The following is a 15,619-nucleotide window of genomic DNA, read 5'->3' as shown; positions in this document are numbered from 1 at the left end:
TAAATGAAGAACACAGAGTTAGACCATTGAACAAGAAGCCCTAGAACAAAACCTGCTTATGCACATGATGCATGCAATGCTTGTGAATATGATTTATTTTTTAATCACAGGAACCTTAGAGTCCTATTAGCAAATATTTGGAAATATTAAACATTTAGACATGTATGGAAAAATCATATCAATAATATCTGGAAAATATTTTTACACCAGAGAAGTACAGTCTTGGTAACCAAAATACAATACAAGAGAGAAGGAAAATGAACATCCTATGGAACCCTATAAACAATCGTCTAAATCTCTTGAGATCGGAAGATAAGCTGCACGAAGCCTCTTCACCTCTCTCTCATAGGCTGCCTCCATATCTGCCTTCTCTTTGGCGAGTCGATCGTACTTCCTCTTCCAAAACTTGGAAGACCGAGGAAGAAGAGAAGTCGCCACATCATTTGGCTCGTCAATAACCTGATGCTCAAGAAACTCTATCAACGCATCCTTATCTCTAAGCTGCTGAAGTAGCTCCTCTCGCTCACGGATCCAAGCACGCGAACAGTCTTCATCTCTCAACTCCTCTACTCCTTGGTCAGGGAGGGTTGAAGGCCCATCCATAACCATAGGTGTAGGTCTCGGATATTCATAAGGCATAAGGTACTCATAAGCTCTCCTCCTCACCCACGAGGTATAGGGTTCCAAAGCAATACAATTCTTCGGACCGAGCTCTTTCCTTCCCTTCCTATGAATCTTGCGCCAAGCGTGGACCATCCTGCCCTTCAAGTTTTGGGGATCTTTACCCTCTTGAAAGAACACACCTTCTAATAAAATGTTATTAGGTTTATCGTTTAAGGGGAACCCAAACTGACGACGTGCTAAAACGGGGTTGTAGTTAATCCCACCACATGTACCAAGAAGAGGCACATTGGAGAATTCACCACAAGAGTCGATAATCTGCACACCATCATATACACGGTTGTACCAAAAGATATCATCATTAGTGAGAGACATAAGTCTCGTGGACCACCGTATACATCCTTTGTTCTCCTTGAAGGCGACCGTCTGTGGCAAGTGCGAAATAAACCACTTATACAACAGAGGCAAATAGCACACAATGGTACCACCGCCCTTTGCATTCCTCATATGCAAAGAGAAATAAGTGTCACCCAACAGAGTAGGAACAAGATTAAGAGTAGAGAAAATCCTAATGGCGTTCACATCCATAAACTTGTCGATGTTGGGGAATAACACTAGCCCATAGATGAGAAGTACAAATATGGCCTCAAAGGCGTCCTCACTCATGGCCTTACCATACATAGCAGCTTGAGCAATGAGGAAATCAGATGGGAGACCTTAAATTCCACCTTTGGTAGTCATATGAGCACCAACAATAGATTCATCTATATGCAACATATCAGCAATCTCTTGAGAAGTAGGAACTCTCTCCAAACCACTGAACGACAAGTGATCTAGAATAGGTATACCCACAAGATAGGCATACTCCTCAAGCGTAGGCAAAAGCTGGAAATCCGGAAATGTGAAGCAACGGTACAAGGGATCATAGAACTTCATCAACACACTCATCAGACCTTCATCCACCTGAGTAGCAAGAATAGACAAAAGCTTCCCATGACGAGCCTTGAACTCCAAGGGGTCTAATACATAGGATGTCAAACTCCTTAACTCTTTCAAGTCGGGTTGTCTTAAACTGTACTTCTTTGTATTCCTTCTTTGCTTATCCATGTCTGAAAATTTGCAAATAGACCTCTTAAGTTCCTTGAAATTTTTCTCATTGTTGATGATATGGATGTGTATGAATGCATGAATGCAACAATCACACTCAAGGATCAAGCAAATCACACCACACAAAGGTCATGGGATGGATCAAGTCATCCTTAATATCAATCATCCATTTTGATGGATTGTGGTTTACACCTTATCAACACCCAAGTTCCATTGATATTAAGGATATACAAGAACAGATCGACCATGAATCAATGGTTTGTTGCAAGTCACGAGCATGGAGTCTTGGTTAAGAACCACCCAAAGGGAGTGTACTATGGTTAAACCTGACAATCATGTTCTACAAGAGGTTCCCATAGTCATCATCTCATCTTTCGAATATTATTGGATAAACGACTACTCGTATTCCAAAAATATTATCAAGAGAGACTCTTATGAGTGTAGTATCGCATAACAATCGTATCAAATCTTACACTTGGACGACCTTCGCACTACGTCCTAAAAATAGGCCAAGATGGGCTTGGTAAACTAAGGTCATTGACTTCTAAGGTCTATATTGGAAAGAGTAATGCCTAACCACGACTACTCGTGTGACATTATTGATCCCAACATGACCTCCACCAAGTGAATGGGCTTGCAAGTCAACTTGCTAAGGAATAACTCCGCACAAGTTGACAAGACTATGCCATTCTCCTATCCTAAGTGCACTCTGTCGCAACGCGAAAAACAACCGGCGGGGAAAATACAGAGCTTCCACCGACGGTATTCATCCTATGACGGAAACGGAGCGCAGGACTAACCTAAGAAAGGGAAAGGAACGGTCTTACGACCAGAGATTACAAGGTACGGGAGTCGGTTACGCAAGGGGATGGTGTTAGCACCCCTCACGTCCACCGTACTCGACGGGATCCACACTCAAAAGATAGCTCAAAGGAAAGGAAAGGGTTGCTGCTAAACTGCTCAAAGAAATTGCACAAACTGGAATAATAAACAGGTGGGGGAGAGAAAGAAAACGGAGGAAGTGGACTCGGCAGGATGTCGCATCCTGGGCCTACGTAGTTTGTCAGAAACAAACATCATAGTAAACGTAGTTCGGGAAAGGGAGACATGCTCCCTAAGACATCGCGTCTTATGCCTACGTATTATCTCTATCCAGAGGAGAATCAGAGCACTCGTAGCTCGGCTAACGCACACAGAAACAAGCCACCAAAAGAGAGACGCTGAGACGTCAAAAGAAACACCCAAAAGGAAACAGAATGCCAATACATGGACTTACACCCGACTCTCAACAATAACAAAAAGGAAACAGAATGCCAATACATGGACTTACACCTGACTCCTAACAACAACAAAAAGGAAACAGAATGCCAATACATGGACTTACACCCGACTCCTAACAATAACAAACGCTAACCAGCGAACAACAAAGAAAAAGGTTATCAGAATGAACCCCAACAAAGTAATCAAATACCCCAAAGGTGAACCCCAAAGATGAACCCCAAGTGAATAACAATCTTCATAAATGAACCCCGAAGATGAACCCAAATATGAATGACAACCGTCATAAATGAACCCCAATGTGAACCCCAATATGAGTAACAATCGTCACAAATGAACCCCAATATGAACCCCCGAATGAATAACAATCATCACAAATGAACCCCGAGATGAACCCCAAATGAATAACAATCATCACAAATGAACCCCGAAGATGAACCCCAAATGAATAACAATCATCACAAATGAACCCCCAATCTGACTAACAATCGTCACAAATGAACCCCGAAGATGAACCCCAAATGAATCCCAAGCAATAACAGGAGAAATCCCTCCAAGGTATGAACATACAACACACACACGCTAAACAAACGGGTACTCCCACCAAAGAAAGCAAATGCCAGGAACAAAGACCTGAAGCGGTAAACACCAGTAGGAAATAAGGGTGAACACACGCAAAAACAAAGAAAAGGGTGAACACACAGAGACTCAAAGAAGAAAAGAAAGAAAAAAAAGTTTGCCCAGAGAGATTGCTCACAACCTCCTGCCTACCTATCTCATCTGGTATGAGAATCAGGGCGATGTAGTTCCCCCTTACCAGGGGTAAAACACTCTCCTAACCAGAGACCGGGGAAACAACAAACTAATAGGGAGACTGAAACTCGAGCCTAATAGTCGTCATGCAATCAAATATCCCTAAGCTGAGGTCTCTAACATGAACTTAACTCACACAGGAAGCGAGTCAACTCAAGTCTAAACTCTCCATACGTTCAACTTCCTTAGAAGTTAATCGTACGACTCCTACAGGAAAGAAGATGAGAAGAGGAAAGAAAATAAACACACCAACACAAGTGAACAAGCATCACACACTATATCCATACAAGAGTCTCAAACAATGGGTGGGCTTTAGTCAAGAGGGGTCATATCAACATCGACAAACAAGCCAAACTGTAAGGGTAATCTGTAGCTCTTAACCACTGACATTGAACGTTAGGGTGAAGCTGATCAAAATGGTAATGAGGATGAAACCTCATAGCTCTTAACCCTGGCCAGGATGAGCTCATGACACAGAAAATGTGGGGATCCAGAAAGTGGGATCCTTTTCCACTTGACAGACTCTGGACAAAAGATCTGGGGCACATGTTCAAAAGCATTAGCACGTAGTGCGAGCATAAAGAACGACACACCGAATAACGGGGGATTGGCTACTAATCCCTTTTATTCATCAATTGCCTCTTCTCTTGGAGGTCTTATCAAATATCACATGCCTCTCCTTGGAGGTCTTTGGGCACAATTTTAAACAAACACAAACAGAGCCTCTGAAGGAGGACTTGCCAGCAAAATGCCTGCCAAAAAGGTGACAGGACTTCAGACTACATGAAGTAAGAAGCTAACTACCTGAGTGGTGTGTCAACCACAATCCAAAGCTCAAGCAAGAGCTAAAGCAAGCAAGCAACTAAGGTACCTGTACAAAGACTAAACAATCAGTACTTCAGTCATAAAACCAGAAGACGAGCAGTGAAACCCTCTAACAGTTACACAATTCAATGCACAAGTGCTCTAGCACTCAAATAAGCTCATGAGCTCATCACATCAATCAAAACCCTACAAAATAACAATAAGTTAGAACTCAATGCATTTGTATCTCACAAGGTGAGAACAAACCCAATCATCAATGATGAGTATCCACCTGAAACAACAAAACAAAGTTAGTTTATGTACAAGACTCAAAACCTAACCAAATGACCAATCCAGGACCCATCCTTTTGCACATCTCACATTCAAACACTCCATCCAATGTCCTCAAAAGGACCAGCATCAAATCAATGACCAAGTATCTTAACTGGTCTATGTAATGTAATGACCAAAAATATGCACAAAATGAACTTCCAATTTAGAAAATTCATATCAAATCAAAAATGCATGCACTGACTTTGGGATTTTTTGTATAAGTTCTTTATGCCATGAATGTTCATTATGCAAAAGATCAAGTCCAGAATGATGCAAATGCTATGTGAACAAATATGCACCAATTCAATGTCAAAAATGTGACACATATTGTCACATCTTTCTCTATGTGTCAAAAATGTTGATAACATGTGAGAAAAAATCCAAACCAGTGACCAATAATTCATGTCATGTATGAATGTCATGTATGCAAAAAATTGGATCAAAATGTTCAAAATTGAGGATTTCACAATGCATTGAATGCACTAGGGCAATTTGGCACCACATTGATTCAAAAATTCCCATATAAAAATCCAGACATAAAAAATTCATGAACTTAACACCATTAAAAAGTAGACATCAATACAAAACTATGAAAAAAAATTGGGACTCATTTGGACTATTTTGGATTTTTTATGAATTTTACAAAAAGACCAAAATAATTGTAATAACAAAACAAAATGGAGGGAAATGAAATTATTTGAATAAATCCAGAAAAATCATGAGCCACAGGATCTGGCGCGCACTGCAATCAACGGTCCATGTTTGAACTGATGAAATGTGTCGTTTCATTAAACCAGTCAGCTTTTAGCGCACGCGTGGCTTTGGTCAAAGCAATCCTATCAATCAAACTCCCACGCATGAAGCCACATGGCATCCACACATCAAACCCTAGAAATGATACAGACGCCGGAGCTCCGCTCCGGTCGTCTTCTCCGGCGAGCCCCACGGTGGTGAAGGAGAATAGCCATCCAAGGCGCAGCGGAATTTAAAAAATTCTCCTTTAATGATCCTTACGAATGAGCATGATCAGTGATAGAATCGTTACCTCTTGTGGAGATTCAAACCTTTGGTGAAAATCTCTGACAATGATCAACCTTTGATACAGATCCACGGGGCGATCACGAACGTTGAACGATGACAACGTCTCTACTCAGTCCACACGAACGGATTCCTTTAATCGCAGTGCTAGCTGTTTGTGAGTGAAGGCTTTGAGTGAGAGTGAGAGATATACGAAATTCCAACTCTTCAGTTGTATTGTCTGGAGTCTGAATGCTTCTACCCAAGGGGTTCTATTTATAGAACCACTTGTGTGGGCTTCAAGCCAAAAAGCCCACTTAAGTGCATTTTGGCCCATATCTTAGAATATGCCAAAATCACTTAAGTATTTGGTACTTTACCATATTTCGTATTCTTCTTAAGTACACCGTACCTTACGATGTTCCTTAATTATTCTATCTCTCATCAATCCGTCCTTTGTGTGTGACCCTATAGGTTTTCGCGGCGTTGGCAATTATATTAAATCATGCATTTAACATAATAAACAGTGAGCGGTATCTAGCAACACATCACTGCTACCCAAGTCACGAAAATGTCATGTGATCTGACAAAACCTTCTGTGATAATAATTATGTGTATAATTACCCCTTTGCCCTTATGTCTATATTGAACACAAGGTATAGACCATGTCACCCTTGTCCAGTTCAATATTGGGCCCATAGACATTTATCCTGTTAAGCAGGATTGGCAAATTCCATCTAGGACACTCATGTCCCTCAGCATGCTTCGTGGAGTACCTATCAACTGCCTTTATGGTTATCCAGTTACGGACAACGTTGGATCAGCAATAAAGCACTGGACTCTACATCTAGGATCCATAGTGGTTTCAGGTCGAAGAGTGGTATACACTATTATCACCATGAGAATAACTTATGACACTTTGCATAACTTTCTATATAGTATTCTCATAGCGGGTCAATCCAGTATGAATATTACTCTTAATATTCATACCTATGTTTAAGACTTGATAACTCTTTATCCATGATCCATGAGACATGATCATCAGTCTACAAACATAATAGTCTCCATGCTTTAATGTTATCCCATTTCATAATAAAGCTTGACTACGGACACTTTAAGAATAGTGTCCTTATGTTTAATGTGATCTCATGATTAAGTCATACTTGATACATTAAATGGACTATCTATTCCAGGGACTTTATTAAACAAACATAATAAAGAAAAATGCCTTTGATTATTAATAAATAATTCGATACAAGTACCAAAAGTATTGGCCTCTAGGGCTTACACCAACAATCTCCCACTAGCACTAGAGCCAATTAGACATATCCCTAATGCCCATAGATCTAGTATGGCCATCATGCTTCTGCTGCGCAAGAGGCTTTGTCAGTGGGTCAGCAATATTGTCGAGTGTAGGTACTCTACATATTTTCACATCTCCTCTATCTATTATCTCTCGAATGAGGTGATAACGCCTAAGTATGTGTTTGGATCGTTGGTGAGATCTAGGCTCCTTAGCTTGTGCGATAGCACCATTGTTATCACAATAGAGACCAATGGGATCCACAATGCTAGGAACGATGTCAAGTTCACTAACGAACTTTTTGATCCAAACAGCTTCCTTTGCTGCAGTTGAGGCAGCAATATACTCGGCCTCGGTTGTAGAATCAGCAACTGTATCTTGCTTTGAACTTTTCCAGCTCACAGCGCCACCGTTTAAGCAAAACACATAACCAGATTGCGATCTAAAGTCATCCTTGTCTGTCTGGAAGCTAGCATCGGTGTAACCAATTACAGCCAATTCTTCCTGACCTCCATATATCAAGAATGAGTCCTTAGTCCTTCTCAAGTACTTAAGGATATTCTTAACAGCTACCCAATGGGCATCACCAGGATCAGATTGGTATTTACTCGTTGCACTTAAAGCATACGAGACATCTGGTCGAGTACATAACATGGCATACATGATAGATCCTATTGCAGATGCATATGGAATCTTATTCATGCGTTCCCTTTCTTCCTTAGTTGAAGGGGATTGTGTTTTTGATAGACACATGCCATGTTGCATAGGTATGAATCCTTTCTTGGAATCATGCATATTAAAGCGTCTCAGCACTTTGTCTATGTATGTACTCTGACTTAGGCCAAGCAGTTTTTGTGATCTATCTCTATAGATTCTGATTCCTAATATATAGGCTGCTTCACCTAGGTTCTTCATAGAAAAGCATTTCCCCAACCAAGTCTTTACTTGTTGTAGGGTAGGGACATCGTTTCCAATGAGTAATATGTCATCTACATATAATACCAGGAACACGATCATGCTCCCACTAGCCTTCTTGTAGACACAAGGCTCATCTTCGTTCTTAATGAATCCATATTGTTTTACCGTTTCATCAAAACGAAGATTCCAGCTTCTGGAAGCTTGCTTCAATCCATAGATTGATCTTTGTAGCTTACATATCTTATGGGCTTCTTCTGGTATGTCAAATCCTTCAGGTTGTGTCATGTACACATCCTCAAGAAGATTCCCATTAAGGAAAGCAGTTTTGACATCCATTTGCCATATTTCATAATCATGATATGCAGCGATAGCAAGTAAAATTCGAATAGATTTAAGCATTGCAACTGGTGAAAAGGTTTCATCATAGTCAACGCCATGAATTTGTTTATATCCTTTTGCAACCAGTCTTGCCTTATAGGTATGTACCTTACCATCCATGTCAGTCTTCTTTTTGAAGACCCACTTGCATCCTATAGGATTAACTCCTACAGGAGGCTCTACCAAGTTCCAAACTTGGTTCGTGTACATGGAATTTATTTCGGATTTCATGGCCTCTAGCCACTTCTCAGACTCGGGACCAGTTATGGCCTCTTGGTAGGTCACAGGCTCATCTTGATCCATGAGTAATACATCACCTTGATCTGTTATGAGATATCCATATCTTTCAGGTAGGTGACGTATCCTGCTTGACCTACGCTGGTCTTGTTCTACTTGAGCAGGTTGTTCTTCCACAACTACTTGTGTTTCCTGCTCTAATTCCTCCATAGGTGTATCAATGCTTTGCGATTCTTGAATTTCTTCAAGCTCTACTTTCCTCCCACTGGTTCCTTTGGAAATAAAATCCTTTTCTAGGAAAACTCCAGTTCGAGCGACAAACACTTTGCCCTCAGAAGGATTGTAGAAGTAATATCCTCTTGTTTCTTTAGGATACCCCACAAATAAGCATTGGTCAGATTTGGGCTCAAGCTTAGTTGAAATTTGTCGTTTCACATAAACTTCGCAACCCCAAATCTTCATGTAAGACATATGTGGTCTCTTACCACTCCATATCTCATATGGTGTTTTATCAACCTTTTTGGATGGAACACGGTTAAGTGTGTAAGCTGATGTCAATAGCGCATGTCCCCAAAAGGAGTTTGGAAGATCGGCGTGACTCATCATGGATCGGACCATGTCCAACAGGGTTCGATTTCTTCTCTCAGATACACCATTCCATTGGGGTGTTCCAGGAGGAGTAAGCTGGGATAGTATCCCACACTCTTTTAGATGGTCATCAAACTCTAGGCTTAAATACTCACCACCTCGATCTGATCGAAAAGTTTTAATATTCTTACCTAGTTGGTTTTGTACTTCATTCTTGAATTCCTTGAACTTTTCAAAGGACTCTGATTTGTGTTTCATTAAATACACATAACCATATCTACTGAAATCATCAGTAAATGTGATGAAGTATTGAAAACCTCCTCTGGCTGATATGTTCAGTGGACCACATACATCAGTATGTATGAGGGCCAAAAGATCATTAGCTCTTTCACCTTTTCCTGTGAATGGAGACTTTGTCATCTTTCCAATTAAACAAGATCTGCATGTCTCATATGATTCATAATCAAAAGAGTCCAACAGTCCATCTTTATGGAGTTTGGAAATGCGTTTCTCATTTATGTGGCCTAATCGACAATGCCAAAGGTAAGTTGGATTTAACTCATTAGATTTCATCCTTTTGGTATTAATGTTATAAATAGGCATTTCAAGATCAATGACATATAGTCCATTGTTCATTTGTGCAGTTGCATAGAATATATCATTCAAATAAATTGAACAACAATTGTTCTTTATTATGAATGAAAAACCGAACTTGTCCAAACAAGAAACGGAAATAATATTCCTGCTAATTGCTGGTACATAATAACAGTTCTCTAACTGAATTATTAAACCACTAGGTAAAGTCAATTCATAAGTTCCTACGGCTAAGGCAGCAACCTTTGCTCCATTACCAACTCGTAGGTCGACTTCACCTTTTGCCAATTTTCTACTCCTTTTTAGTTCTTGTACATTTGTACAAATGTGAGAACCGCATCCAGTATCTAATACCCACGATGCAGAAGTAGATAAATTAATTTCAATAACAAAAATACCTGAAGTTGGAGTCTCTACTCCATTCTTCCTATCTTCCAGGTACTTTGGGCAGTTCCTCTTCCAGTGTGCGGTCTTACCGCAATGGAAGCAGGTGCCTTCCTTTTCTATGCCTCCACTAGGCTTCAAAGCAGCACTAGTGGGTTTGGGTTTGGCAACTTCCTTGCCTTTCCCTTTATTATGTTTGAGGACAATCCTCATGTCTCGGTACCAATCCAGAAAATTTGTCCCAGACAATTTTTCTTTGTCAAGGTTTGATCGCAATATGTTGTTAGAGGTGTTTGTTATCATGGTAATCTACACAAGGATTAATGAAAATATAAGTATCATTGGCATATTTAATTAGGCCTTTAATTAAACATGCTCCCACTATTTTACTCAAAACAAATGACCCTCATCATCTGATTCGGAAAATCCCGTTGGAAGATTTTCTAGTGGGTCGAGATCCATATTTCACTTCGTTCTAAGTCCGCGTAGGCGGATTACACAAAACTAGGTTATTTTAGGTAGGAACTCCTTCCAATTGTATCTCATACAACTCTCGAAAATTTCAGTTGGGTGAATAACTCCTTATTCTAATCCATCATATGGATTATTCCCAACTCTTGCTTCTAAACATATATAATCTTATTATAATTTGTTTAGTTAAGTTTGACCCATTGTTTTAACAGTTGGATATTACAATTATCCTATCGCACCTTACTAATATATAGATTATGCACCTCGCGTAGGCGAAACCTACATCTTCCATTACTAGTCTTGATGAGTGTTAAAACTTGGAAAGCTTAAAACTTAATATTTAGTTTTGAGGGAATTGCAATTTTACTGATCTCACCGGCTTGTTTATCATATAAACCGTCTCTCACATGCATCAACATACATACACATGCATCAACATACATATAAACAAAATGAAACAGTTATGGCCCCTAGCGCAATTGTTCTCCCAAGCCAATGAGAGAACCTAAGCTAACCTATAACGATCTAAGCTTCTCCAAGCAAGATCTTCAAGGTTGTCTTCCTTTGGCACTGACTTCTTTGCTTTCTTCATATCATTACATTACATGAAAGAAACTCGTTTTACATACGAGGGAGTGAGATGAGAAAAGAAGTTACATTTGGGAGATTAAGAGAGAGGCACGACACGCAGGTCGTATTTTAAAATCCAAAACAAAACAAAGGAAAACTAAGACCATAACCGATCACCACAATAATAAAAACTTTATTATTATTATTAATTCCTTTAATTAATAAAATCAAATTAAATTTCGACGACCGATCACACTACGCAGAGTTAGCCGGGGGTCCACTGCCCGGACAGCGGGAACGGGTGTTCTGCTGCCCGGACAGCGGGAACGGGTGTTCTGCTGCTCGAAAATTTTAATGAACAATTCATTTAAAATTGACGTCGTTTTCCGTATCAACACTTGATACTTCAAAACACTTTTTCTGGCCGAACCGGTGAATTTTTCCTTGCGTTAACCGGTTAACCATATGCGTTAACCGGTTAACACTGTTTGAAAACATTTAGAAAACTCTTTTCTGCCTTGCGTTAACCGGTTAACCAAATGCGTTAACCGGTTAACACTGTTTGAAAATCTCAAAAAAATTTATTTCGCATTCCGTTAACCGGTTAACCATATGCGTTAACCGGTTAACACTGTTCCAAAAATTAAAAAAAAAATTATTTCGTATTACGTTAACCGGTTAACCATACGCGTTAACCGGTTAACACTGTTCGGAAAAGTGTTTAGGACGCACAACTCTTGTGCAATCAAACCCCAATCGCATAACTCTCTAACAACACAACCCTTGTGTCGTCACTAACCCTGATGCACCAATTTCAGACCGTCAAATACGTCTCGATTGTTAATTCAGTATGATTGATCAACACGTCATTGCTTCACCATACTAATGTCGGATCAAGAAGCAAACGACCATTGATCGCTCAAAGAAAAACAATCATCGAGGTTTTTGAATGAATGAAACAAGAACACTATATCATATATAATGTATTTTGCATCAGGGTTACATATATCACATATATGTAACTTGATCGATCTCAATTTAACCTTTGATTCATTCTGTTTTAATCATATTATTACAGAACAAAAACAGTTATCAGATTCATGGTTTCGTAAGTGGCTTTGATACCACTGAAGGAGAATAGCCATCCAAGGCGCAGCGGAATTTAAAAAATTCTCCTTTAATGATCCTTACGAATGAGCATGATCAGTGATAGAATCGTTACCTCTTGTGGAGATTCAAACCTTTGGTGCAAATATCTGACAATGATCAACCTTTGATACAGATCCACGGGGCGATCACGAACGTTGAACGATGACAACGTCTCTACTCAGTCCACACGAACGGATTCCTTCAATCGCAGTGCTAGCTGTTTGTGAGTGAAGGCTTTGAGTGAGAGTGAGAGATATACGAAATTCCAACTCTTCAGTTGTATTGTCTGGAGTCTGAATGCTTCTACCCAAGGGGTTCTATTTATAGAACCACTTGTGTGGGCTTCAAGCCAAAAAGCCCACTTAAGTGCATTTTGGCCCATATCTTAGAATATGCCAAAATCACTTAAGTATTTGGTACTTTACCATATTTCGTATTCTTCTTAAGTACACCGTACCTTACGATGTTCCTTAATTATTCTATCTCTCATCAATCCGTCCTTTGTGTGTGACCCTATAGGTTTTCGCGGCGTTGGCAATTATATTAAATCATGCATTTAACATAATAAACAGTGAGCGGTATCTAGCAACACATCACTGCTACCCAAGTCACGAAAATGTCATGTGATCTGACAAAACCTTCTGTGATAATAATTATGTGTATAATTACCCCTTTGCCCTTATGTCTATATTGAACACAAGGTATAGACCATGTCACCCTTGTCCAGTTCAATATTGGGCCCATAGACATTTATCCTGTTAAGCAGGATTGGCAAATTCCATCTAGGACACTCATGTCCCTCAGCATGCTTCGTGGAGTACCTATCAACTGCCTTTATGGTTATCCAGTTACGGACAACGTTGGATCAGCAATAAAGCACTGGACTCTACATCTAGGATCCATAGTGGTTTCAGGTCGAAGAGTGGTATACACTATTATCACCATGAGAATAACTTATGACACTTTGCATAACTTTCTATATAGTATTCTCATAGCGGGTCAATCCAGTATGAATATTACTCTTAATATTCATACCTATGTTTAAGACTTGATAACTCTTTATCCATGATCCATGAGACGTGATCATCAGTCTACAAACATAATAGTCTCCATGCTTTAATGTTATCCCATTTCATAATAAAGCTTGACTACGGACACTTTAAGAATAGTGTCCTTATGTTAAATGTGATCTCATGATTAAGTCATACTTGATACATTAAATGGACTATCTATTCCAGGGACTTTATTAAACAAACATAATAAAGAAAAATGCCTTTGATTATTAATAAATAATTCGATACAAGTACCAAAAGTATTGGCCTCTAGGGCTTACACCAACAGGTGGCGCCTCCCTGCATTTTTCCAGAAATTCACGAGACCTATACCATTCTACTCGTCTCTCCACGCTGAATCCAAATATGCTATTGGCTTATCCTAATTCCTCCTAGGTTTTGCAAATCGAAGAAGGAAAGTTTTGAGATCCAAACTTTCAGTCATCACTACATCCTCAATTCTCACTCAAACTCAATTCTAATCATATATCCATAACCTATGCATCACGATCTACCATCCTATAACCTAAAAACAGCAAAAGGAGAAAGTGAAAATAGCATCACCTGGAAATGGAGTTCTCTGAAAACGCGTTCTCTCAAGCTCTACTGCTCCAGATCTTCTCCTTTGAACTTCTTTTGAAGCTTTAAGCAAAAAGTAATGGCTGAAACCTCTTGAATGTGCTTCAATTTCTAAATTCTATCATCATGATAATGCACATGAACTGCTCGAAATCTTGATGAATTTCACCAAACAATGGATGATTCTTGATCAGTGAAGGATGAGGATCAAGAATGTGCAAGGATCTTTGAGGTTTATGTGGAGAAAAATGCAAATCGAAGAGAGAGAATTTTGAGAGAGTTCTTGAATTCTAGATCTGAAATGGTAGTTCTGGCAGTTATGATTAGGGTTTTTCTATTTATACTCCTTGCTAATGACAATGCTAATCATATTTTCCATTTGCTAATCATGATTAGTGAGTTATGGAGAAAATTGAAAAAATGCAAATGAGCTCCCATGGCCATAATGCACGTGTGCTCTCATGCTAGGGCTTTAATCCACTCAAAAACAACCAAGGGTCATGATTTGAAGATTGCTTAGCTTACATCTCTATCCAAAAATGAATGGTGAAGATTTGCTTCATTTTGAACATGTGTGAAACAATGAATACACAATTGAGTCAAATGATGCCATTTTGAGATGTCTTGAACATGAGAAGCATTTTGCAAAAAGAATGAACCAATTTGAAGCATTATATCAAAAGTTATGCCATTTTGAATTTCCATGCATACTTTGTGATCAAATGACCATAACTCCTCAACCATTCATCATATGGACATGAATTAGGACTTTTTGGAAAGAGGAGACAAAGATCTACAACTTTCATGTTCACCAAAAATCCATTTGAGACTTCCTTTATATTGACAAGTCAAGTTGAAAGTGGACCAAAAACTTACCAAATTTGGAAACTTTGAATTATTGGTCATTTTCCATTTTTAGTAACTTTTGCCATGACCTTTGAATCTTCAAGATGGATGTTTAGAATGATGAATATACCCCATTTGAACATGATTGAGGTGTCTCAACTCATTTCCCCACCTCATAGCCCTCAGTTGACTGCACAGTTGACTTTTGGTCCTCAGATGACCTTGAAATGCCTTTATCAATTTGAGCTTCTACCACTTGGTGAAATTGCTTCAAAATGAAACCCTAGATCATGTAAGCTCCTTATAATAATCATGTGATCCTCATACCAAGAAAATACCTCATCTCTTTGAGAAACCCTAGTTGGAAGAACTGCATTGATTAGGGTTGACCAGAAGCCACAACCCTAATCTAGAGGAACTTCAGGATGAACTCTGAAACCCTTGATGATAAAACCATGATGATGGTGATATCTCCTTGCAGACAAGGTGATGCTCAAAACCTTTGAAGAATCAAGAAACCCTAATTGGAGCCCATACCCTCAGATGGTTGATGATTAATTCATAGAGACCCTCAGGC

Source organism: Lathyrus oleraceus, chromosome 5 (genome assembly GCF_024323335.1).
Source record: "Lathyrus oleraceus cultivar Zhongwan6 chromosome 5, CAAS_Psat_ZW6_1.0, whole genome shotgun sequence".
NCBI lineage: Eukaryota > Viridiplantae > Streptophyta > Magnoliopsida > Fabales > Fabaceae > Lathyrus > Lathyrus oleraceus.
This window is presented reverse-complemented; position numbering follows the sequence as displayed.